The 25,949-nt window shown below is 39.2% G+C and overlaps 1 protein-coding gene across 3 annotated transcripts in view; it reads left to right on the top strand.

Annotated features, from left to right (window-relative positions):
- The window catches only part of NDST3 (N-deacetylase and N-sulfotransferase 3), a 174,448-nt gene that overhangs the window by 111,912 nt on the left and 36,587 nt on the right, over nucleotides 1-25,949 (top strand). The window lies entirely within an intron of this gene.

The following is a 25,949-nucleotide window of genomic DNA, read 5'->3' as shown; positions in this document are numbered from 1 at the left end:
GATCCAGCATTTTTACTTTTGGATATTTGTCGAGAAGAATTGAAAATGAGATCTTAAAGAGATACTGGCTGTCCAATGTTCACTGCAGCATTATTTGCAATAGACAAGAAATGTCCTTTGACAGATGAATGAATAAAGAAAATATGGTATATATGCACAATGGAATATAATTCAGCCTTAAAAAGGAAGAAAATCCTATCATAGGCTACAACATGAATGAAACTTGAGGACAGTATATGCTAAGTGAAATGAGCCAGTCACAAAAGGACAAATATTGCATAAATCCATTTCTTCAGGTGTCTAAAGTAGTCAGACTCATGGAAACATAGTAGAATGGTGGCTGCCAGGGGCTAGAGGGAGAAGATGGAGAGTTGCTCTTCAGTGGGTATGGAGTTCTAGCTATGCAAGATGAGAAGTTCTAGACATCTACTGTACAACCATGTGTACATACGATACTGTACATTAAGCAATTTGCTAAGAGGGTAGATTTCATGTTTTTTTTACCACATTTTTTCTAAAAGTGAAAGAACTTTAAAAGATACCTTTTTATTTTTCTGACAGTAGATTTTTTAAGGGGGCAGTTGGATTTTTTAGTCTCTTTGTATCCCCCAGAATTCATCCTAGCTGTGATTTTTTTTTATTTAATTTTTTTATTTTATATATATATATATATATATATTTTTTTTTTTTTTTACTTTACAACATTGTATTGGTTTTGCCATACTTCAACATGAATCTGCCACGGGTGTACATGTACTCCCAATCCTGAACCCCCCTCCTGCCTCCCTCCCCATACCATCCCTCTGGGTCAACCCAGTGCACCAGCCCCGAGCATCCTGTATCCTGCATCAAACTGGCGATTCGTTTCTTATATGATATACATGCTTCAGTGCCATTCTCCCAAATCATCCCACTCTCTCCCTCTCCCACAGAGTCCAAAAGACTGTTCTACACATCTGTGTCTCTTTGGCTGTCTCGCATACAGGGTTATCGTTACCATCTTTCTAAATTCCATATATATGCATTAGTATACTGTATTGGTGTTGTTCTTTCTGGCTTACTTCACTCTGTATAATCGGCTCCAGTTTCATCCACCTCATTAGAACTGCTGGGATGACCCAGGGAGATGGTATAGGGAGGGAGGTGGGAGTGGGGTTCAGGATTGGGAACTCATGTACAACCGTGGCGGATTCATGTTGATGTATGGCAAAACCAGTACAGTATTGTAAAGTAAAATAAAGTAAAAAAAAAAAAAGGAAAAAAATATAATTGATCATTTAATCAATTAAAATGTAATAAAAAATTTAAGTCACAAATCTAATAAATGAATTCTAAAAAACAAAAAAAAGAAAAAAATGGGCCAAAGAACTAAATAGACAATTCTCCAAAGAAGACATACAGATGGCTAACAAACACATGAAAAGATGCTCAATATCACCCATTATCAGAGAAATGCAAATCAAAACCACAATGAGGTACCATTTCACGCCAGTCAGAATGGCTGTGATCCAAAAGTCTACAAGCAATAAATGCTGGAGAGGGTGTGGAGAAAAGGTGACCCTCTTACACTGTTGGTGGGAATGCAAACTAGTACAGCCACTATGGAGAACAGTATGGAGATTCCTTAAAAAACTGGAAATTGAACTGCCTTATGACCCAGCAATCCCACTGCTGGGCATACACACCAAGGAAACCAGAATTGAAAGAGACACATGTACCCCAATGTTCATCGCAGCACTGTGTATAATAGCCAGGACATGGAAGCAACCTAGATGTCCATCAGCAGATGAATGGATAAGAAAGCTGTGGTACATACATACAATGGACTATTACTCAGCCATTAAAAAGAATCCATTTGATTTTTTTAATATTTATTTTTATTTATTTCTTTGGCTGTGACGCATCTTATTTGTGGCATGTGGGATCCCTAGTTTTAGCATGCAGACTCTTAGTTGCAGCATGTAGGATCCTGATCCCCAACAAGGGATTCAACTCATACCCCCTGCATTGGAAGCATGGAGTCCCAGACAATGGACCACCAGAGAAATCCCTTGACAGTACATTTTAACCATGAATTTAATCATGTAAAAACAATTTCACAAGTCTAAAATCTGGTATATTCTATAAAACAAATGTTCTGGAGTTTTCAAAAAAATATCATGTTTGAAAAAATTAAAGAAGGATCATTCTAGTTTAAAAGAAACCAGAAGATATAATCTTTTAGTCTCTCAGTTATGTCTGACTCTTTGCAACCCCATGGACTATAGCCTGCTAGGTTCCTCTGTCCATGGGGATTTTCTAGGCAAGAATACTGGAGTGGGTTGCCATGCCTTTCTCCAGAGGATTTTCCCAACCCAGGGATCAAACCCAGGTCTCCTGCATTGCAGGTGGATTCTTTACCATCTGAGGAAGCCCAAAAGACATAATAACCTAATACAATTTTTAAATCTTAAGCCTTCATTCAATCCTGAATTTTTAAAAAATATATAAAAGTCATTTTTCTAGTTGTTACTTCTGGGTAACAAAGCATCCCCAAAACACAATGGCTTAAAAAGAAAACTAATTATTTTGTCATGACTCATGGTTTCTATAGGTCAGAATTCAGGGAGGGCTGCACATGGTGAAGATTCTGGTCTCCAGTGTCTCTTGAGGCTGCAGTCAGATGGTGACTAGAGCTGAAAACTTGGCGGCTGAACAGCTGCTAGCTGGCAGGGCATCTCCTCACTGTCTGGGGGCTCTTTTCTTGCTGCTTGTTTGTTTTTAATTAATTTTTAAATTTTAATTGGACGATAATTATTTTACAGTATCGCGATGGCTTCCGCCCTACATCACCATGAACCGGCCATAGGTATACATGTGCCCCCCTGTCCTGAACCCAGCCTCCCACCTCTCTCTCCCCACTCCCCTCTAGGTTGTCCCGGAGCACCGGCTTTGGGTGCCCTCCTTCATGCATCAAACTTGAACTCGTGCTGGTTACCTGTTTCACATATGATAATATATATGTTTGATGCTATTCTCTCCAGTCATCCCACCCTCTCCTTTGTGACCTCTCCCCCAGGCTTCTAGGGGCTTCCTCACAGCAAGAAGCCCTCGGGCACTCACACAGAACTCATCAAGTGTCAGGATGAGCAAGGCAGAAGCAGAACTGCCTGGGGTTCAGAAGCCAAAGCAGCATGCCTGCTCACATGGTGCTTGCCTGCATTCAGAGGGAGGAGAATTTGATTCCACCTCTCCACAAGGGAGTGACAGAGTTTTAGAAGAGAGAGAAACTGGTGGGGCAGGGGGCATCTTTGGAAAATATGATTTATCACAGACAACTATGGAACAAATAGAGCAATTTAAATAGGAACTGAACAATAGATGATAATTAATTATATCTTCTTAGACATGATTAGATTTGATTTTATAGTGTTCTTCGATGATGCATGCTAAGGATTTAGTGGCAGTGTTTTACTCTGCAACTTATTTCCAAGTGATTTAGCAAAATAACAGGTACATTTGAGAGAGAAACAAAGAAAATACAAAGCAAATGGAGTGAAATGAAACCAGCTGGAGAATAGGTAAAGGATATACAGATGTTCATTGTCTTAATTTTTTGCTTTTCTATAGGTTTATAACATGCTCCTCAAGTAACTGAGTGGGAAATAATGGAAGTCAGGTCATATTATGTCTCTGCTCACATCTTCCAGACCTCCTTCTTCATTGTAGAAGCCTGACTCCTTACCGTGACCCACAGGACCCCGTGGGAACTGAACCCTTACCTCCCTGATATTATCTCCAGGCAGAGGGAGCAGCAAGTACAAAGACCCCATAAGTGTGCTTGGTGTGTTTTAGGAACAGCAGGTAGTTTACAATATTCTATTTTAATTGCTGCCTCTCAAGCATCTTCTCCATAAACCTCTGTGTACCCATCTCAGAGGGCTTCTCGTGTAACGTGAAGCCTCGGTGCCCTGCCTACTCACTCTTTTCTTGGTTGTAGGAACTTCAGCTCTAGAAGAACTCAGTCAAAGCCAGATCAGTTCTCACTGTACCCCCAAATGCCTGAGAATTCTGTTTAGGAAAGGAAAATCAGAGCTAGCCAGGATAATGTAAGAAAGTTCTGTCACGTTCAAATTAGAATGTCGCCTATTTGATATCCCCTGCAGGATGCTCGGTACTGTTTCGATCTTACCTCCAAGGCATATTGTATTGTATTATAACTGAGGTTTAGAGTGTCTCAGCGTGCCCTGTAGCAACCAGTAGGATCTCAACAAGGTTTTACTTTGCAGGGTTTAATGCACTGCCTTTCTCCGTGGCTGCCTTCCACTAACGCTCTTTGTTCCACTGGACCTCGCTTGCCTGAGGGCCCAGAGAGTTGTGCTGCCTACTGCAGGCCTCGGTGGTGTCCTGTCTTGGATGGAGGCCCCCACAGAAGCCACACTGTCATTGCATATATTTGCTCCTAAGGTTTTGGTCTTGGGTCTCGGCAGAATTGCGGTTCTTTCTGGAGGTCATATGATACTGTCTTCAGGGGAGGTATCAGTCCCACAGATAATTGGGCCTTTTGATTTCCAAGATGAGGAGGTTGACCACATCTTTCCTTCCAAACCAGTGAACCCTGTGTTCTTGTGGATAAACTCAGTGTGTCAGGAACTCAGCAAGATAATAACAACACAGGTCTCTCTTATTAGAAGTTAGATATTTAATAGATATTAGAAGTCAGGGTTCAAAAGTGTTACCAGGCCATCTGAGTGCTCACTGCATTGGCATCAGTAAAGTGAGCAAACCCAGGTGAGATTGCTATCCTGGGTGAAAAGATGCTAAGACTCATCTGGAGAAAACAGGACAGGGAAATGCCAGGGAGGCTTGACTAGGTGTCCTCCATACTAAAATTATAATTCTGAGACTGCCATTTTCCAGTTTGGCAAAAGCCTTTAAAAGAAATCTTCCTATCCTTTAACACTATAGTTCCACTCCTATGAATCTATTCTAGATTTTTTTAAGTGCTAATTGTAATAAGAAAAGACAATGGAAATAAATGATGTCCAACTGAAAGGAAATGTGTACATAATGTCCACTTAGGCTATTATGCAGATTTAAACATTTGTGTGTACAAATAATTTGGCAATAATTTGAAAAGTTAAGATATGTATATTTATGTTAGTTGCTCAGTCACGTCTGCGGAGAAGGCAATGGCACCCCACTCCAGTACTCTTGCTTGGAAAATCCCATGGACGGAGGAGCCTGGAAGGCTGCAGTCCATGGGGTCGCTGAGGGATGGACACAACTGAGCGACTTCACTTTCACTTTTCCCTTTCATGCATTGGAGAATGAAATGGCAACCTGCTCCAGTGTTCTTTCCTGGAGAATCCCAGGGACGGGGGAGTCTGGTGGGCTGCCGTCTGTGGGGTTGCACAGAGTCGGACACGACTGAAGTGACTTAGCAGTAGCAGTAGCAGTCACGTCTGACTTTGCAACCCCATGCACACGTCAGGCTTCTCTGTCCATGGAATTCTCCAGGCAAGAATACTGGAGTGGATTGCCATTCCCTTCTCCAGGGTATCTTCCCAACCCAGGGATTGAATCTGCATTGCCCACAGATTCTTTACCATCTGAGCCACCAGGGCAGCCCTATATTATGTATAACTAGGATTCAAAATTATATATAAGCTATCAAAATCTTTCTTTAAAAAAATCTATAGATAAAAGTACTGAAGAGAAACGGATCTTTGGACTTTGAAATTTGGGACTTTTTTCTTTCTGCTTTTCTGTATTTTATAATTTTTCTTTTAATGAGTTTCCATTATCTTTTTTTAACAGATAAAGCACTGACTTTTAAAGTACTAACACAAGAGTTTCTATTAACAAAAAATGATCAAATCAGTTCAACTATGAATTACCATTTATAGAAATTATTTAAGTCAAAGTATTATATTAGGGGATTTGGTTCAGCAATACTTTTTGAGCATCTAAAGTCTCTTTTTCTTCACATTTCAATATATTAACACCTTGTAAAATTCCATAGGATAAGTGGTGAAACACTAATATTTCTGTGATTCTGCTTTTTCCCTGTCACAACTGTATGGACTGCAAAAAGAACAAGGTGATAAGCCAGAAGGGCCCCTGAGCAGGAGAGAAAGAGACAAAGGGAACCTGTTGATACCTTGTGCCAGGCCATGGGCACCATGCTTGTTGAGAAGATGAAAGTTTAGTCATTCAGTCCTGTCCGACTCTTTGCAAGCTCATGGCCTGTAGCCTGCCAGGCTTCGCTGTCTATGGAATTCTCCAGGCAAGAATACCAGAGTGGATTGCCAGGCTCTTCTGGAGGGGATCTTCCTGACCCAGGGATCAGACCTGTGTCTCCTGCATTGTAGATGGATTCTTTACCATCTGAGCCACCAGGGAAGTCCAAGCTTGTCATAAGGGACTCTATTTCATTCTAGCAGCAATTCCATGAGGCTTTGTGTATATTAAATTATTCCGTCTCAACAGCAATTCTATGAGGCACATCATAGATGAGGAAACCGGGGCTCAAAGAGATTCCCTAATTTGACCAAAGAAAAACAGTAAGAGAAAAGTCCTCATTCTTTCTCTGTCATTGTGCCTTGTTGATAGACTATCCCTGGCCCACATTCAGAGCCATGAAGAGCCTCATTTTAAAACAGAATGAAGCCACACCACTTAGTCTGGTTTCTCATCCTAAGGGACATACTATGCACAAACATGAGAGAAAGAGTGATAGAGCAATGGGAGTGGGAAATAAAAGCTGAGAAAGAAAGTAGGGACTCACCCCCCTGTAAAAAAACAAAACACCTATAAAAAGCACCCAAGAACTCAAAAAGCACAGCTATGCGCTAGAATAGAATGGTTTTCTGACAAAACATACACCTCTATGCAAAGCTGAGATAATTGGTATATTCAATGCTTTATTTTTCCTATACTCTGTAATACAGGAGGAATGTAGTACCTGAAAGCTATTCTGCACAAAGATCATCCTAACTCTTCCCCAAGGGCTCTGAATGGATGAGGTGTTTGTTTTGTTTTTGTTATACTTAAGAATCTAGTAGAAGACTTACAACCATGAGGCGATTACAAAACTGAAGGCCCTCAGAATATGCAATATCCACATTCAGAGCTTGCTTTTTGTTTGTCTGAGTAAAAGCCAAGAATAGACTTAACAGCTACGTAGTTATTGATATGCCTTGAAATATTTTGCTAGAACAATGTAGAAGTGGAATTGAAACATCAACCAAAGCTTTGTGTGTTACTGTGGTTTCAGCTGAACCCCGCACTTTGTATACACACAGTTTCTGTGGTTTAACTTTAGGCTGTTCTCTGCGGTCTTCCCATAGAAGAGGAATGCGTCAGCAGCACAGCTCCGCTTCCTGTGTAGGCTGGAAACTGTTAACTGCGACGTTTGGAGATCGTCTCTGAGAGTTCTCTGCCATATGTTAAACTAAACTCGATACGAAAAATCATATCAGTTTCCAGTTTCCCAGAGCATTAAAGAGGGGAAAAAAAGAGCTCAAGCTTTATAAATATAAAAAGCATCTGTCTGCACAGGAAATTCTACTCTGTTATTTTGCAAATGATCCCTACTTATATTTACAAGAGAAATCAGATTTGATGAAGCATATAGGAAGTAACGCACCATTTTGTTCAGAATTTTTAAATATATATTCTTAACTCGGAATGGCTGGCTGGACTGTGAACTAACCAGCATTGAACAGAGCTCTCAGCAGCGCTGCCCAGCATGCTCTTAAGCATTTATGCTTCCGAGTGAAAGGAGAGGGAATATTTTCATAACTTAAACATATCTATCAGATGTCATTTTTGTTTAAATGCTCCCACCACTCTTCCCAATTCAGGAAGAGCATTCACAAAATGTTTGGCACAATTTTCGTTGTAATTTTTTACTTCTCCTGGACTCTCTGAGCCTTGAAAGAATTCTCTTCATAGCCACTCAACCAGTTGCAGATATCCTTGAGTTCATCTTCAGTGGCCTTCTTGAGAATCCCTTTCTGTGACTTCCTTTCCACTTGCCTCCACATTGTCACCTCTGGTTTTGTCAATTTTTCTGCTCTGACCCACCATTCCCTCAGAAGACTGACAGCTGAAACCTGTAACTAGAACCCTGACCATTTGTCAGGTCTCCGGAGAACTTCACGTTGCCTTTATAAAACTCCCTATCTTACCAGCAGTCCTTTCCGGGTGTATATGGCTCTACACCCACTGACTCACTTCATCAATTCAGTGCTCCAACATTTAGGCTCGATTTCAGATTGTTTTCTTGCCTCTCAGAGAGTACTCAAAGACTTCCACCAAAATATTGGTGCTTTCCTGCCTCTTTTTTAATCTAAAACCCTATCCATGTCAGTTTTACCAACTGAACTCTCTTTAACCGTGAAACCATAAACATTTTCTTCCATTTTTTTCTTTTCCTATCTTTATCTTGCCTCTTTTGACTCATTTGCTCATTCTTTTACTAACTTAAGGCTCCTCTTGCTCTAGATACCATTTATTTCCCTTCTTTTTTCCAATATCATTTATTGTTAATTATCACTCATCCATCACCAAGTTTTGCCCACTTTTACTACTTTCTCTTGTTTATAAGTTGCTGTCTCTTCTACTAAGCTTTCACTTGCAGTTCCATAAATCAGCAGTCCCCAGCCTTTTTGGCATCAGGAGCCAGTTTTGTGGCAGACAGTTTTTGCACAGAGCGGGATGGGGGTGGGCGGTGTTTGGTTTTGGTTTCACTCGCCTCCTGCCATGCAGCCCAGTTCCTAACTGACCACAGACCAGTGCTGGCCCATGGCCCGACGGTTGGGGCCCCTGCCCTAAATAATGCTGAAAAAATATATTAATCTCTCAGTGTAGTCCTGACAATCTAGTCTGAAGATGAAAAAATAGCACCACTTCCTTCACAAGAGTCAGAAGGAGGGCATTCATGGTGCATCAATAATTTTTATTAAAGAAAATTTCTAATTTTCTAACCCCCTCAACCACTTCATTATCTGTCTCTTGCATATCCTATTCTGTGTCCACCTGAAAAGAGTGTACTGTAATTCAGTGCAATTCTGATGTTAACTGCTTGTATTAGCATCAGACTCCACAGGTTTAAGGGCCAGGTTCCCAAGAAAACTGCCTTTACCTCAGATGCCAGCCCCAAGTGGCTGAGGGATCCCCCAGGTCTCCTGGTTACAAATTCAAGCTTTCCCCCATCCCCTCAGGTTGCACAAGCTGCTAGAATGGCCCACAGACCCCAGGAAAGCACTGCCATCATGATTCCCGTCTTATTATACAGGATACACAGAGCGCAGGGCCTGGGGAAGAACACAGTGCTTCTCTGCCGCTCATGGTGAGGTCAGGGCACGTCAGTGTGTTCGCCAGCCGAGAGGCACCACTGGCCTTCAACGTCCAGGGTTTTCACTGGGATTCCATTACATGTTTGATTAAATCACTGGCCACATGCGAATTTAATTTCCAGCCCTCTGTTTCCTCCTTTCCTTCAGAGAAGCTCAGTTTGATATCATGTAAGTTAAAGCTCCAACCCTCTAATTACCTGATTGCTCTTTCTGGCCTCAGTTCAGTTCAGTTCAGTCACTCAGTCGTGTCCAACTCTTTGCGACCCCATGACCCCAGCCCTCACAGCACGCCAGGCCTTCCTGTCCATCACCAACTCCCGGAGTTCACCCAAACTCATGTGTTATCGAGTCGGTGATGCCATCCAGCCATCTCATCCTCTGTCGTCCCCTTCTCCTCCTGCCCCCAATTCCTCCCAGCATCATGGTCTTTTCCAGTGAGTCAACTCTTCGCATGAGGTGGCCAAAGTATTGGAGTTTCAGCCTAAGCATCAGTCCTTCCAATGAACACCCAGGACTGGTCTCCTTTAGGATGGACTGGTTGGATCTCCTTGCAGTAGCCTATCCCTATTCTGAGGCATTAGCATAAGCTATGTAGGGCCCACTATGAGTCACCTCAAAAGCATAAACTGTTAGGACTCACCATGAATAACAAAGAACTTCTATCACTAAGGAAATTTTATGGGTTTAGAGTTTTCCTCCTAGGAACCAGGGACAAAGACCAGTCAAACTCCTTAGTAACAACAATCAATCCTCAAGATGGTGAATGGTCAAAGATTTGTTACCACTTCCCACACAAGACAAGTGGTCCAGGCCCTCACCCTGAAATTTAGGATTCAACGGCTTTTATCTTGGGCCCTCAGATGAAATTGAGACTAAAATAACTGCATTTTCACATCCTCTTAATTGTTCATTGGCTAAGCTGCCTGATGATACAAAAGTCAACAGATCTTAACTTCTATGTTTGTCAGGCTGGGATAAAGGAATCTGGAGTTTGGAGACCCAGAAGCCTTGGCCCCAGTCTACGTGGATAGGCTACAGAGGCTTTCACACAAATGGGAGGTCCTACAGTTACCCAAGGTAGTCAGAGGGTGGCTAAGGCACCTCCTCATTCACAGAACCTCTGTCCTGGTTAGAGTTTTGCAGAGTTTTGCACCTCTCTCTCCCTCTTCTTTCCTAACAAAGCCCTCTCATAAAACTAGTTCTAAAGAGAATGTATGTGACACAAAAAAGTTTAATGAATTGTTTTGTTGTGCTTATTATTGAAAAAGAAAATGAAACCTTTAAAAAAAAGTATTCATCTTCTCTATGATGACTAATTTTACAAATTCCATGGTAGGCCAAGGCATACAGATATTTGGTAAAACATTATTCTAGATGTTTCTGGGAAGATATTTTTTAGATGGGATAAGATTTAAGTTAATAGGTTGACTAAAACATATTACCCTTCATAATGTGGGTTGGTCTCATCTGATCAACTAAAGGCCTGAACAGAAACAACTGACCTCCCCAGAAGAAGAGGAAATTCTGGAATACCCAACTACTATATATATATATATATATGTATGCGTGTTAGGTCTCTTTAGTCATGTACGACTCTGTGCAACCCTATTGGACTGTAGCCCACCAGGCTTCTCTGTCCATGGGATTCTCCAGGCAAGAATACTGGATTAGGTTGCAATGCCCTCCTCATATATATATATATATATATATATATATATAATTGTATTGTATACAATACACAAACATACACATATACATACATCCTGTTGGTTGTATTTCTCTGGATAATCCTAACTAACAGACTCTTAATAACAGTATTGTATAATAATACAAAATATCAAGTGTCCATAACTGATGAGTATAAATATGCTTTTATTCTACATATACCAAAGAAATAAACTGTGGTCTGCATTCTCACCTGTGCCCTCTGACCATGGAAGGTAAATGGTTACAGACCATCCCTGCTGCTGATGATGATGCTAAGTCGCTTCAGTCATGTCCAATTCTGTGCAACCCCATAGAGGGCAGCCCACCAGGCTCCCCCGTCCCTGGGATTCTCCAGACAAGAACACTGGAGCAGGTTGCCATTTCATTCTCCAATGCATGAAAGGAAAAGTGAAAGTGAAGTCGCTCGGTCATGTCCGACTCTTCGCGACCCCATGGACTGCAGCCCACCAGGCTCCTCCGTCCATGGGATTCTCCAGCCGAGAGTACTGGAGTGGGGTGCCATCGCCTTCTCCCTAGGCCTTTACATTTTCCATGAAGTACCTTGTTCTCTATCAATTTTTTTTTCTGCATTCTTTCTCAATTGGCTAATGAAATAAGGCACAAATAAGTCAGGCTTGTATACTTTACTTCAAGGACAGTAAATGTGAATCACCAAATTTCTGTACAAAATATCCTATTGGTTCCTTATGTTTCTTAAGAAATAACAATGCTAAAGAAACACATAATGTGAAATAGCCATTCAATTATATTTCTAAAGAACATTAAAATATAATTGAAATAGATGCATATGCTAAAGTATATTTGTAAATGCCTGTTGAATTTCAAGGAATATTTTAAGTGTTTTATCATTTTTATTGAATATTCTAGAATGCATTTTACTTCATATATGTATGCAGACTAAAACATTTGTAATAGTTTCTATTCATTGTAATTACTTATAAATAAGAAAAGCTTACTTTAATAGGAAATCAACTACCAACATTAGCATAATATGTAAGATTAGAAATGATAAATCCCTGTCAAAGTCAATAAGTATGAGTAAATCAAAATGATAAATAACTGTATTATATTTATTATAAATTATGTGTTTTTATACCATATATAATATGTGTATGTAGACATATAGATCTATAGATACAAAAACTTTCTAAGATACTGTTGCTTCTTATTAACTGGTTTTTGAATACCATTTAGAATTTAAAAGCAGTGAATATGATAAGTTTGGAAGGCAAGGAAAGTTAGCTGAACTAATTTTTACATGAGTGTACTTGTTTATAACAAGCTTATTCTGAAATTAGAGTTAACAAACCTAACAATTTTGAGCATTCACTCACTCTATAACTGTATGATTGCTTGGCCTCAAAGTGGCTTTCAACTTCATTTTCTGTGAATTCCAAAAAAAGCTGTTAATTCTAGAAATACTTATTTTTGTTTAGTTTCTCTTTAATTTAATAATAATAATGTTAATATTATTGTTGCTTCTATTTTTTATGTGTCCAACATTTATCTAAAGTTGAGCAGCCTTGCCTCCCAGTTTATAGTGATACCAGTTTGTGTATAAATAGGGAAGATTTTCAGATACAGATGAGCTTCAAGATATACAGACACTCAAAGAGAAAGCCAAAATCTCAAGAGCATACACACACACACGTGTGTGTGCACGTGCACACACACAAACATACACACCCCTACCCATTTATCCTCTGTTTACAGAATGATAGACCAATGATAGACAAGTGAATTCATTTTTTCAGATAGAGTTAACTTATTCAGAGAGGTGAGTTCATTTTTCAGATAGAGTTAACTTATTCACATATCATTTTAAAAAACAGAATTGAAGTCTTGCTAGATACAGTAAACCTTTCCCTGCCTTCTAAATCAGACTGCTCTAGACATGATTTGCTTATCTCCTTGTTCTCTAATAAAATTGACATCCACAAAGCGCAGACTGCTTTACATTGAATGGTTCCAGTCATTATACTAATGTTCATATATCAGCATTTTATAGGGTTTTTTTTCTTCATCTTTAGAAACGTAAGATATTAGCCATTTCTGGCTGCTCTTCTGTGCCAGATATGTCAGTGTAGTGCAATGTGAGGGAGCCCAGGCTTCGCATCCAGATAGGCCTGAATTTAGATCCTGACTCAGCTGTCTCCTAGCTGTCTGGTTTGTCTGACTGTAAAATGGGGATCATAATATCCAGTCCCTTATGAGTGATGAGATTACAAATAGATAAGAGCCGCCACATTGAGCATGCAGTGTATATGTGTTCCCTGCCACCACCCTCAACAACACTCACCCTGGAAACCTTGCACCAGGTTCCACTTCTGACCTCTTCCTTCCTGTCATCCATGAACTAAGCATCTACACAATCAAAAAGGTTTGAATTACGTCTGAACCAAAAGTCAATGATAACAGTTGAAACATTTATTTATTCTGCTGCTGCTCAGAAGCTTCTGTCATGTCCTACTCTTTGCGACTCCATGGACCATAGTCTGCCTAGCTCCTCTGTCCATGGGAGTCCCCAGGCAAGAATATTGGAGTGGGCTGCCATGCCCTCTTCCAGGGAATCTTCCCGACCCAGGGATCGAACCCATGCCTCCTGCATCTCCTGCATTGTAGGCAGATTCTTTCCCATTGGGCCACCGGGAAAGGTCTTATTTACTCTAAGTGTACGCTATTATCAGAATAAAGAATGTAAGGCAAAGAACTAATCAGTTTTGACCTTTAAGTAGGTAATATTTGAGACTGTCCTTGGAAAGTGGATAGAATTTAGCCTGAAAGACACATAGGTAGAGAAGCATTCTTTACAGAGGACAGGGATATTAGCCCTAGAACATGAGCATTTGCAGAATAAGGAGTAATTCCATTTTTTCCTTAGACAGTGTATGTGGGGGAAGATAAAACTCAAGAAGGAATATGGGCCTGCCTCACCACGGATTCTGAGTGCCAGGTAAAGGAGTTTAACTTAGTAGAAAATATGGAGTTATTATTATTTTCTAAGCAAAAGAGTTTTGCTTTAGGAAGATTTTTCTGGTGTGAGCATATGGGATATGGGCTTCCCTGGTGGCTCAGATAGTAAAGAATCCGCCTTCATTGCAGGAAACCTGGGTTCTGTCCCTGGGTCGGGAAGATCCCCTGGAAGAGATCATGGCAGCCCACTCCAGTATTCTTGCCTGGAGAATTCCATGGACAGAGGAGCCTGGCAGGCTACAGCCCATGGGGTAGCAAAGAGCGGGACATGACTGAGCAACTAAGCACAGCACAGCACATTTGGGATATAACAGAGCTGGGAGAAATAAAAGTGAGGAGATCATTCAGGAAGTTATCAGAGTGATTCAGGCAAAAAGTAGCAAGGCCTCACTCTTACACATTGCTAGCAGGAGTGTAAATTAGTACAGTCTCTATGAAAGGCAACTTGGTAATATCAGTATTACAAATGCACATATTATTTTCAGCAATTGCCCTTGCAAGAATTCATGCTTAGATATACGTGCAAAAAGGTGAACTGATGCACACACAAGGTTATTCATAGTAGCATAAAATCACAAGGACTTACTGGATAAACTGGAGCAATCCGTACAACAGAATTATAGCACATCTATGCAATAAGAAAGAGGAAGTCCCTTTGTGCACACATGCTGAACAGTTTCCAAGATTTAAGCTTAAAAACTCAAGACATAAAACCATGTGTTCAGTTGCTTCCATTTGTGTTTTAAAAATAAAAAAGAAGAGGAGGAATATATATACATACATGGTTTTGTATACACATAATATTTCTGGAAGAACACACAAACCAGTGATATTGGTGGCTTCTTTGGGGAGGGAGGTGGGAGGGGGGTTCAGGATGGGGAACACATGTACACCCATGGAGGATTCATGTCAATGTATGGCAAAACCAATATAATACTGTAAAGGAAAAAAAATTTTTTTTTAATTAAAAAAAAAGCATTGAGTGGCTGAAGGACAGGAGGAAGAAGAGTTTTTACTGTATACCTTCTCATGCCTTTAGAATTTTATATGAAGCAATATTACCTAACCAAAGTAAGTTTTAAAAGAAGTGAGGCCTAAAGTCAGAGGGGTAGCTATAAGGTTAGAGAGATAATCAGAAGTTGGTAATGATGGATAAACTTTTATAAAGGAAGAATGTAGACATCCAAGAACAGAAATACACCTACTATTAGTTTGTGTGTTTAAGCAAAGAAAGAAGAAATCATGCATTGCAGCCTGAACCTTTGGGAAATAGAATTACCATCCCATCTTTACAAACGAAGCACCTGAATACCTGGAGGTTTACTGCTTCAACAAAACTAACACAAATGAGTGTCATAGTAGAGTTCTAAATAAAGCTTTAAATGGGAGCCATATTTATAAAAGTACAGAAAATTCCCTTCATGGTTGGAAAGGAAACCTGCCCTCCTCCCCTCTGCCCAGTTATCTACCAAATAAGGTAAATTTTCTTATTCAGCATGCACTATTCCCTAGACATTGGTGTTTAATGAAACTGTTTATTAAAACCCTTGAAGTTCTTTCAAAATTCTGATCTGTATGAGGCTTGTCTGATGATAATGATGATATCCAATCAAATTGTTGACCTCGGTAGAAATTAGAATCTACATTTCAAACTTCCTAACCTCATTAAACCTCCTGGTACCTCTTATGTGTAGTTCTGAGTAGCTGCTACTGTGTGGAAGGGTTGACGGTTTCAGAAAAGAAACATTTTAAAACTTCACTTCTTCTTAAACTTATTTACCTAATTCCTCAGATAATTCACTTTTAGAAACTATAACTCCTTATTATATAACAGTATTACTTACAGATTTTTACCTGTAAATAAGTTATTTCAGAGGAATTAAAACTTACAGCAATAATAAGAAATAAATCAAATGTGGGATTCCTGCTACAGACTTTTTAAAATAGATACTTGGTTTATTTACAATCTTTTTTGCCCTAATCACCTTTTAGAAACCTCTATCATAGTATTAACTCACTACAGTTTAAAGAGACCCTCCGAACTGCCAACATCTTTGGCAGTAGGAGCTGTGCTAACTCACAAGAGTTTGGATTCCTTTCTATTTCTTCTCCTTACCTATTTCTTTTAGTTAGCCCTTCTAGTTAGCTTAGTTTTAATTGTTTCATACAGCACCTTAGCTGATTCTTGTATCTGGTTGGTCTCCTTCAAAGCAATGAAAAGAACTAAATCACTTATGCTACATTGTGCTAAACTTTCTTAAAATACCTTTTTCTTTTGCACAGAACTAAGCTATGGCCTGTGTAGGCCCAGTCCAGCCCTGGCATTTTTCCTCCCATCGAAGGTATAGAGAGCCTTCCCAGCTAGCTCTGTGGTAAAGGATCTGCCTGCCAATGCAGGAAACCTGGGTTTAATCTCTGGGTTGGGAAGATCCCCTGCAGGAGGAACTGGCAACCCACTCCAGTACTCTTGCCTGGAGAATCTCCTGGACAGAGGAGCCTGGCAAGCCACAGTCCATGGGGTAGTGAAGAGCTGGACACATCTGAGCACAGCAGCAGCAGCAGTTTATTCTTCAGCATTGTTCTTTCTTATCCTCTGAGTCCTCACCCCCTACTTAAATTTCTGTGCAAAATGGAGACCCAAAATCTGTCAACATTTTACAAATCACTTTATTAGAGGGACTGCCTTAAATAAGTAAAAAGAAAATTTTTTAATGACTTTGAATATTTAGAAACTTGGCAGTTAGTTCCTAGCTTTTAAAAACTAGCTTTTCTATACAAAATAAATATACTTATTTGATATGGTTATTTTTGCCCCCAGGGTGAATTCAGCTTTATGAGCACATATAATTAATTGAAATCTCCTGATGATAAAGCTGATCTTTGTGATTACCTAGAAATAATTCATTCACATATGAGCCAAAATCAAATTTTCATGTAGGTACATTTACTTTGAAAGCTTTTTAAAAATTCTGACAGGTTTTTTCCATTGAAACACCTTAAGGGATGTTTAATTTCATCTCCTCTCTACGTCTTCATTATGCCATAGAAAACTAAGAAGCAAAATGTTTTCTGCCATGGGGGAAAAAAATTTCATTGCAAAACTGAGTATAACTTTTATACTGCATTGCTGCTTAAATAAGGATTTCTCTTAATTAATCATTTTTAAATGTATGATAACCTGTAACTATTCATTATCCTGCCACTTTGTAAGTCTAATAGAATGAGAACAGCTGTCCTTCTAGTCTCTGAATAAGTAAGAGTCTTTCAGAGTGATGCAGAGACAATATCAGAACAGCATGCCCAGGGTACACAACACAGAATTCACTGAAAATTGGTGATCTGAGGGCTGGAGACACTCGTGTGTGTGTAAACATTTGTTCAGCAGCTGAAGTAATGGCAGGACATTAAACCAATAGAATTACTTCTTCTGGCACCTAACAGAAATGTTAATTGATCATCAATCATTAGCTTCTAATAAAAGGGCTGAACTTTCAGTTCTGAATGTATAGCCAGAAAAATTAAGTGAGGGACATAAATGTGATAAAAAAGAAAAATGTTCCAGGCTAAATTGCTTTAAATTACATTGACCTCATCACTGTACCTTTGAAACCTGTCCCTAATTGAGAGCAATTGATTTACCATTCCAGCTTTCCTGTAAAATCTATCAGATCCCAAATTCAAAATGTTAAGGGCCCTTTGCCAAATTATTCTGCAGCTGAGCTTTCCTTTGAGATTCTTAAATGATGACCAAGGCACAAGCCAGGTAGAAAAACAATACTCAATGAATTTAAGCCTCAAAAATGAGTGACGTCTTTTTTCTCCCACTAGACAGGGTGATAAGGTCAAGGAAAATAATTTTTAGCATAAAATAGCACAAAAATATGGAAGATACTAGGACCAAAGTGAGCTGTGCCAGGGACCACCATGATAAAATGATCAAGTTTCCGGAAATGAAGGAGAATTTGTGAGGAAATTTCTGGAGAGACTTGTGCTGTACAGGGAGCATGGCCCCCACCACTTTCTGCCTGCGGGAGGGCAGAGGGTGAATGACCTGCTGCTCATCTCCGCTCTGCAGTGAGGGCCACTGAAACGAGAAGAGAGCTTGCTATGGCTTCCCCGCCGAAAAGGGACATTTGGGGCTAGAGTCTGCCTCATGACTCATAAAGCTAAACCATGAGAGAGATGTTGGCTACAATGGTCTGTTACATGTGGTTCTGGGTCGTTGCTATTGTCTGAAAGGGTTGACAGTTTCAGAAATGAAACATTTAAAACTCCAGTTCTTAAGCTGATTTACCTAATTCCTCAAATAGTTCACTTTTAGAAAATATAACTCATTGCATAACAGTATTACTTATAGATTCTTACATATAAAGAAGTTATTTTAGAGGACTAAAAGAGGAGGCGCACACGTCTAAGAAATATGTGCCTTCTTTTCCAAAGTCAGGTCAAAGGCCTCGAACTCTCAGGGCCCAGATGTGGAATTCTTGGTAGGAATGTTATCTGGGAATCCTTTTAAAGGGACTCCACTAAAGACTGAGCCTCATAAAGGAAACTGCATTAGTGGGGCCTGGAAGATGTATCAACAAACATCTCAAATGACTTAAGCACACTCCATTTTATGACGTTGTCAACCACGGAATAACTCTCTGTCTCCCTTTCCCTCCTTCATGTCCATGTTCCAAACACTAAGGGATAAGAAATGTCAGCTAGCAAGATAAAGAGTAAAATCACCCACTGGAGAAGAATCAATCAGGCTCTCTTCCCAGCCTCTCTGGCAGATCCTCTCCTGCACCAGGTTGCAGCTGAGAGAAAGAAGATGATTTAATATTGCATTAGGCTTGGAGTTTTGATTCTTTTCTCTGAACAAGGAGATTTAAACGAGTAAAGCAACACTGTGCTAGCAACTTAAAGCTACATGAGTGCTATCTATTCACTAAAGAAACTAAGGAGGGCATGCTGCCTGGCCCAGCCTCATCCAGGGATAAGGGGAAACCACCCACACTGAGTAAATATTAAAGAGACAGTGCAAAAAAGCGATAAGGTTACTTTAATGAATGTATCCCATTCTGAATCTGAAATGTTTCCTGTGTGAGTTATACAATGATTTTTTAAGACCTCAGATATTATGTTTGCAATGGAATGGTGGGAACAAACCCCAGATTACAAAAGACTAAAAAGTGAACAAAAATGAGATGTGATAGCACCTATTACACTGCTCCTTTAAAGACCCTGGCTGGGAAGGACAAGGTCTAAAACATAAAAAAGCTCCAGAGAGAGCCTACGGTGAAAGAGCCTCTAGCATGTTTTCGGGTATTAGGGAAGGAACAGTAGAGCAGATTAAAAATAGAGGGAAACAGAGGGATAAGTGATAGAAAGAGATCTTAGGAGCTGAAAGTAAAGGGGGTAAAAGGCACTTGGAGATATACTGGGTCTTGAAAACAAAATGGAACACTTCTGTCTGACACTGAAGGTGTCAGGAGGAATTTTAGAAGATGAATGTCTGCAGAGAGGGTAGGAGTTGAAAGAGTTCCCGCCTTATGACCATTACTTCTCCGTCAATCACAATATGACAAACTAGGGAGATTAGGGAAAGTGGAGACTGAGAAAAAGGCCTTAAGAGAAGAATGAGAGTTTGAAAGAGCTGCTGAAGGTAACTGAAGAGTGAAGGGATAAAGAATGAATAAAAAGAATATCAATAGATAGAGGATCCCATAGAAACTGGACCCTGTGCCTCTGTGACCCAGATAGCTACCACTGTATATTTTTTCTCTAACTGTGCTGAACATCCATTCATGGGAGTGAAGAAATTGAGTGGAAAATTGATGGAAAGTCTCAGATCTGCAGACAATAGAAAGCAAAAAGATGGTTGGGAATCTGAGGTGATAGTGGGAGAGAAGTTCAAATTACTGACCAGAGAATTTTGCCTCGTGAAGGAAGCAATCAGATCAACATTGACAGATGCAGAAAAAATGAAGGGATTAAGAAACTAGAGATATAGATAAGGTTGATGAGCTGCTGGAAGGAAAACTATAAATGAGAACTGATGTTCCTCCAAACCCATAGTAATATAACAACAAAAACAATAACAAATGGCTATTAGATAGTAAGCAATTGGGGCTCCCCAGGTGGTGCTAGTGGTAAAGAACCCACCTGCCAATGCAGGAGACAGATGCGGGCTTGATCCCTGGATTGGAAAGACCCCCTGGAGGAGGGCCTGGCAACCCACTCCAGCATTCTCGCCTGAAGAATCCCATGGACACAGGAGCCCGATGGGCTACAGTCCACAAGGTTGCAGAGCCAGACACGACTGAAGCAGCTTAGCATGCAGGCACACATTAAGCGACTGCTGTGTGCCAAGGAGAGCTTTACATGTTTTATTACATGGAATCACCAGAACAACCCTGTGAGGTAGTTGCTATTTTTCTATCCCCTTTTTTCCTTTCATATAAGTAAATTAAAGCACTGAGAGTTTAAATAACTTGCTAAGATCAAAGAGCCAATATGTGGTACAGCCCACTTTCTTAGCCACCATGCAGGCTAAAGTCGAAGACCTAAAGATACCGTTAACTTACAAAGGAAGGAAGTTTCACAGGAAACAGAAGGGAATGGGCAGTAAAAACTAAGTGAAGAGTGGGTGGGCAGAGTTCGAGGGAAGAGTACAGAGCAAACGGGGATAGAGCTGGAAGAGGCAAGAATAAATCATTGAGGAGGCTCACAATTTGAATGGTGCTAAAGGATTACCAGAATCAATGGCACTGAGAAAAATAACTGACCCTAGATTGCCCAGCTTTTTAAGTAAGATTATTAGTGCCAACACAAGGAGCATACTATACATAGTAAACTCAGGGAAGTTCAGAAAATAAAATTGAGGAGACCTCATGCCAGCCCCCAAGGAACTGACAATCTAGACACAAATAAAACAAGTATTTTAAAGCATAATACAAGTCAGAGTTAAGAAAATGTCAGAAAGTCTAAACTCTAATACTCTGCGGCTCAATTTTTGAAAGACTGCATTTGCCTGGAGAGATCTGACAAATTAGATGTAACCCTCTGGATACATAGGATGGACAAGTAGAAAAGTGAGACAGTGTTTCTAAAGAAGAAACTGCATGGACTAAGCATAGAGGTAGGTGAGTCTAGGGAACACTGGGGAGCAATAAGCAAAGCAGGCTGATTGGTGCCCTGAACACAGATAAGATTGGAAAAGTAACCTGGGATCATGATGTAATTTAGGATGACATCCTGAATTTTATTTAATTCAGAAGGCAATGAGAAACTATTAGAGGGTTTGATCTGTGAAATTATTGGAGCTTTAGGAGCTTTAGGCCCAGGGCCTCATTAGAAGAACCTTCTCCTCAGAAGTTTTAATTTATTTTCCAGAAACAGACATCCTCATGGAATGAAGTACCATCTTGACAGTGGTGAAACTCATATTTTCTTGGTAATAAGACTTCTACAGTTTGATCACTATCCTATAAAAATGAACTGTTTTCCTTATTTTTTTTCCCTAAAGAAGTTAATTTCCTTATGCTTGTCCTCTTCCAGAAAATCTTTTAAATGCTATGAAATAAAGTAAAAATGAATATGAAAAGCAGCCTATTAAATAGAGAAGTTATAAGGCAATATGCATCTGAGGGGTACATGACAAAACACAGAAGAATTTTGCTTTGGTTTAAAAATAAAAAACGGGATGGAAGGAGATTTAGGAACCAATAGTATGTGTCTGTGTGGACCAGTTCTTTTTATCAGTCTTCTGTGGATCTCCACACATACGTCAGCAATGCAGAAGCCCTCCAAAGGCATGGCCAAGAGCACTCACCAAGTTGTTCTTTGTGCCATGGTTAGCTTTAAGTCCATAACATCAAAACATATTCATAAATGTGTCTTGTTTGTTTTTTAAACTTATTAAAAAAAGAATCACTACAGAAACGCTGATGATTTCAATGAACAAAATCTTTTCTGTGGGAATAAATGATGGGTCTGGCTGGTTTTCTTCAAATCATATTCCAGTGGCACCTGCATCTGAAAACCTGGGGATGCTCCTCTAAATGTAGGCACCAGGCCACCCTCCAGACCAGAAAATCAGAATCTCTGAGTGTAAGGCCTGGCGATCTGAACTTCTATAAACTTCCTAGGTGATTTGTACATATGCTAGGCTTTTGAATCTCTGATCACCTGGAAGGATACCAAAACAAAACAGAACTGCTTGCCTAAAGGAGAGAGGTGGGAGGTAAGGCATTTTCATTATAAACTCTTTTGTGCCTCTTGAATTCTAAACTCTTTCACAAACAAGATTCGCAAAAAGTGAGCATCATATTTATATTTGCACCTCTACAGAATTAATCAGAGCATCTGGCAAATTGGATAAGAAAGGTGGTGGATTTGAACTAAGCAGCACGATCATAAATGGCATGCGTGCATGCTAAGTCACTTCACGGGCTATAGCCTGCCAGGCTCCTCTGTCTGTGGGTTCACCGGGCAAGAATACTGGAGTGGGTTGCCATGCCCTCCTCCAGGGGCTATTCCCGACCCAAGGATCAAACCCCATCTCTTATGTCTCCTGCGTTGGCACCCGGTTTCTTTACCACTAGTGCCACCTGGGAAGCCCCATAAATGGCATAGTTTATAACAAATGTAAGTATTGATAACATACTTTTTTCCACCTAAATTTTGTCTCCCTTCCTCCTGACCTTCTCAAAGCAGAGTAATTACTGCATTGTCAGCTGCGTTTGCACCAAGACCTATGATTTGCTCCTTATTCTTCTTGGTAGCAGTTCATTCATCTCTTCTGCCTGGAACTTATCCGAGTCACATGACTGAAGCTGGAAAGTGTAGACAAAACTTCCCATATCTTTCTCTGAGTCACTGTTTCACAACTGGTAACTGTTTCGTTCTCATAAATGCCAGGATATATGATGTTTGGCATTCACCTTTTGCCTTTACAGAAAAAAATTATATATAAGTATCTTGCTATACAAATATATGTTAGTCGGGCTAAAATTGCTTTCAGCTGTTAATCAGATAGACTTTATGCCTTTGGTAATTTCCAATGATTTGAATTTTAAGCAGTCTTTTGAGTAACAACAAAAATTGCTTGCAGTAGGCTTACAGCAAAAACTGTTATAGAAATGCAGTTGCAACTTCCTTTTACATTTTCCTTCTCATTGGATTCTGTATCTAAACATAACTTATTTTGATACATTCAATCCTTGTTTAAAGCAAAACAAACAAAACCCCTCAGTTTTGAAATGCTCTTAAAATTATAAAGGCATCTTCTTCAGGAAAAGATTAATATCTAGTTTCCCTGAAATGGCAACCTTCTCCAACTCCTTCTTCATTTCTTTCTAGTCTGTGCAGACATTGCTGCCAGGTGAGGGATTGCGAAAAAGTAAAGGGTCACTAGAGTTGTCACAGATCAGGACAAAAGAAGAAATACAATTTGGAAAGCAAGCTAATTTTTAACCAAAACCTTCTCCTTATATAATCTGTTCCCACCTGGCCTGTTGCTTGTTGTGCATCCCTTCCTAACTAAAAAATAATAAAGAAAACTTGGAGAGGCTTCATGTTCATCAAAATAAAAAGATATATACAACAGTATATGTGGCGAGAAAACTATGATTCACCCCCTAGAAAAGAGTTTAAAAAGAAATTGAGACGCTTCATGTCCTGACCAATTATATTCTTTTTATGGAGCACAAAACAAACCCCAGGCTCGAGTCCAAAGCCTAGAATGGTGTCACGAGATGACAGTCATCACAAAACCATCACTCTGACACAGTCCTTTTGCTGACGGAACACTCTGCATCATGTTAAAGTAGACATACAAAAACAGAACTGAAACTTAGGAAACTTTAACACTTAGGAAAGGTTCGCTGGTTGGAGGTTAAGTAGCTTTTCTTTTACAGGATTAAGTTCAACACCTTATAAGTATAACCTTAATTCTTGCCCATCAGGTTCAGTTTCAGCAAAAGCAATGTCAACAACCAGCTCATATGCACTTTGGGTCACTTCTGTTTTTATCAGAAAGAACACAAGTGAAAATGTGGCGCTATGGTTTAAGTGTCGCAGCATAAACTACTCTCCAGTGTTGAAAACAGATTCAAAGGGGTGTCAAATGCACTTGTGTCAGAAGGTCACACAGTATCTCTAAGTTTTTCATTTTCTGTTCAGTGCAGATATTGTTCAAGTGAAATGCAGACACAGATTTTTTTGATAAATTTTTCATAAAAATAAAGCAATAAATTTGAATTAGTGGCTAGCTAGGTTAACATATATATTTTTTACATTGTATGAAAAAATTAGCAGAAAGGCAACATGAAGTATTTTGCCATTGTTATTGAACTACAATGAAAAATGTGGCATATAAAACAAATAATGAAAGACTGCCTATAGTAGATATTAGAAAAGAACTTCCAAACTTAAGAATGATTTTCTTAAGTCTCTCAATAGCCTACTGTTTTGATGAATTTTGAAGGAAGAAAAGAGAGGGTGAGAAAACTCAAACAATTGAAACTACTAAAAAAAAAATCATAATAACCAGAAGGTTAAGTTTTAAAAGTCTCATTTTTCCCAAATACCCTAAATGGTAAAAATCTCACCAAGCAACTCCACGAGTGCATCGGTGTGCTGGTAGCTATTTAAAATCACCCTCGAAGTATTTTTGTCTTTAAAATTCTAAGATTTAAAATACAGTCAAGCAGCATGAATAGAAACACAAACATCCTTGATCATACTTGAAATTTTTCATGTTAAAGTCTATGTGATTTGTTCAGTAGAATATAGGATATCACCGTTTCCTTTTATTCATAGTTATAAGTAACTGTATTTCTCTGCTTCTCTATATCAAAATTTTCATCACTACCACTTTACCTCAATAAATTTTCTTAAATGTTTCTGTCACTTAATGAATGAAGCTATTATGTTCATTATTATGATGATTAAAATAACCATTATTACTATTCATTCATATGACATTATATATTTTAGGATCATACTATTATCACATGAATTATTTTATAATCTTTTTATAGCAGCATAAATGTCACAGTGGTTTTCATTGCCATTGGAAATCTCATGCAGAATTATTTCCATTTGTCAACACTAACCAAAAAAACTATTTGCATTCACTTAAAGTAATAGCTATAAAAATGCCCTTTCTACATTCCTTACCAATCTAATTAAACCTACAGAATTCAAATTTATTTCATTATAAAAAGTTCCCCATGTTTGCTATAATTTTTTTTTCAACTTATGGATTTGATCTAGGATATCTAGGATTTGATCTTGCATAGGAAGAATTTATTTTACCTATTGCATTGAAAACTTTTCTTCGGGGTATTTGATAAACAGTAGACTCAATAAATATGGAAAAGACTTTCAGAGTATTATGGATAGAAAATAGTTGATAGTTATCTAGTAAAACTTCAGTTGCTGGTCTTTTGTCATTATGGCCTCTGATAAATACAAATCAGAGGATTTTCAGCTAATGCTAATAATGACAACTCACTGATTATTTATGTCCATTAACTTTACGTACTATGTTACAAACCAAATTAAGTTGACTGATATTACAGAATCCCACCCTCCTACTACCTCAAATTATGAATAGTTCACATATCAGAAAGCTGTTATGTGTGAACATCGAGGACATGTTATTCAGCATTGGTCTAGTTGCACTAACAGGGGCTATGGCAGCTGGACTCATTTTTTGTTATGAAATACATTAAAACCTCAGAAAAAATGCTCACCATGTCTTACTAATAATACATCCATCCTCTGTAGTGCATTAATATAGTGAGAATATCTGAGATATGTCCAAAATTCCAAAACATTTCATGAACTGAAACCCTATGCACAGAGTTCTTTAGAAAAACTAGCATTGCTATGGTTGCACTGCCCCCTAGG

The sequence above is a fragment of the Capra hircus genome, chromosome 6 (genome assembly GCF_001704415.2).
Source record: "Capra hircus breed San Clemente chromosome 6, ASM170441v1, whole genome shotgun sequence".
NCBI lineage: Eukaryota > Metazoa > Chordata > Mammalia > Artiodactyla > Bovidae > Capra > Capra hircus.
Note: the sequence above shows the minus strand (reverse complement) of the source record. Positions and strands in the feature narration are given on the sequence as shown.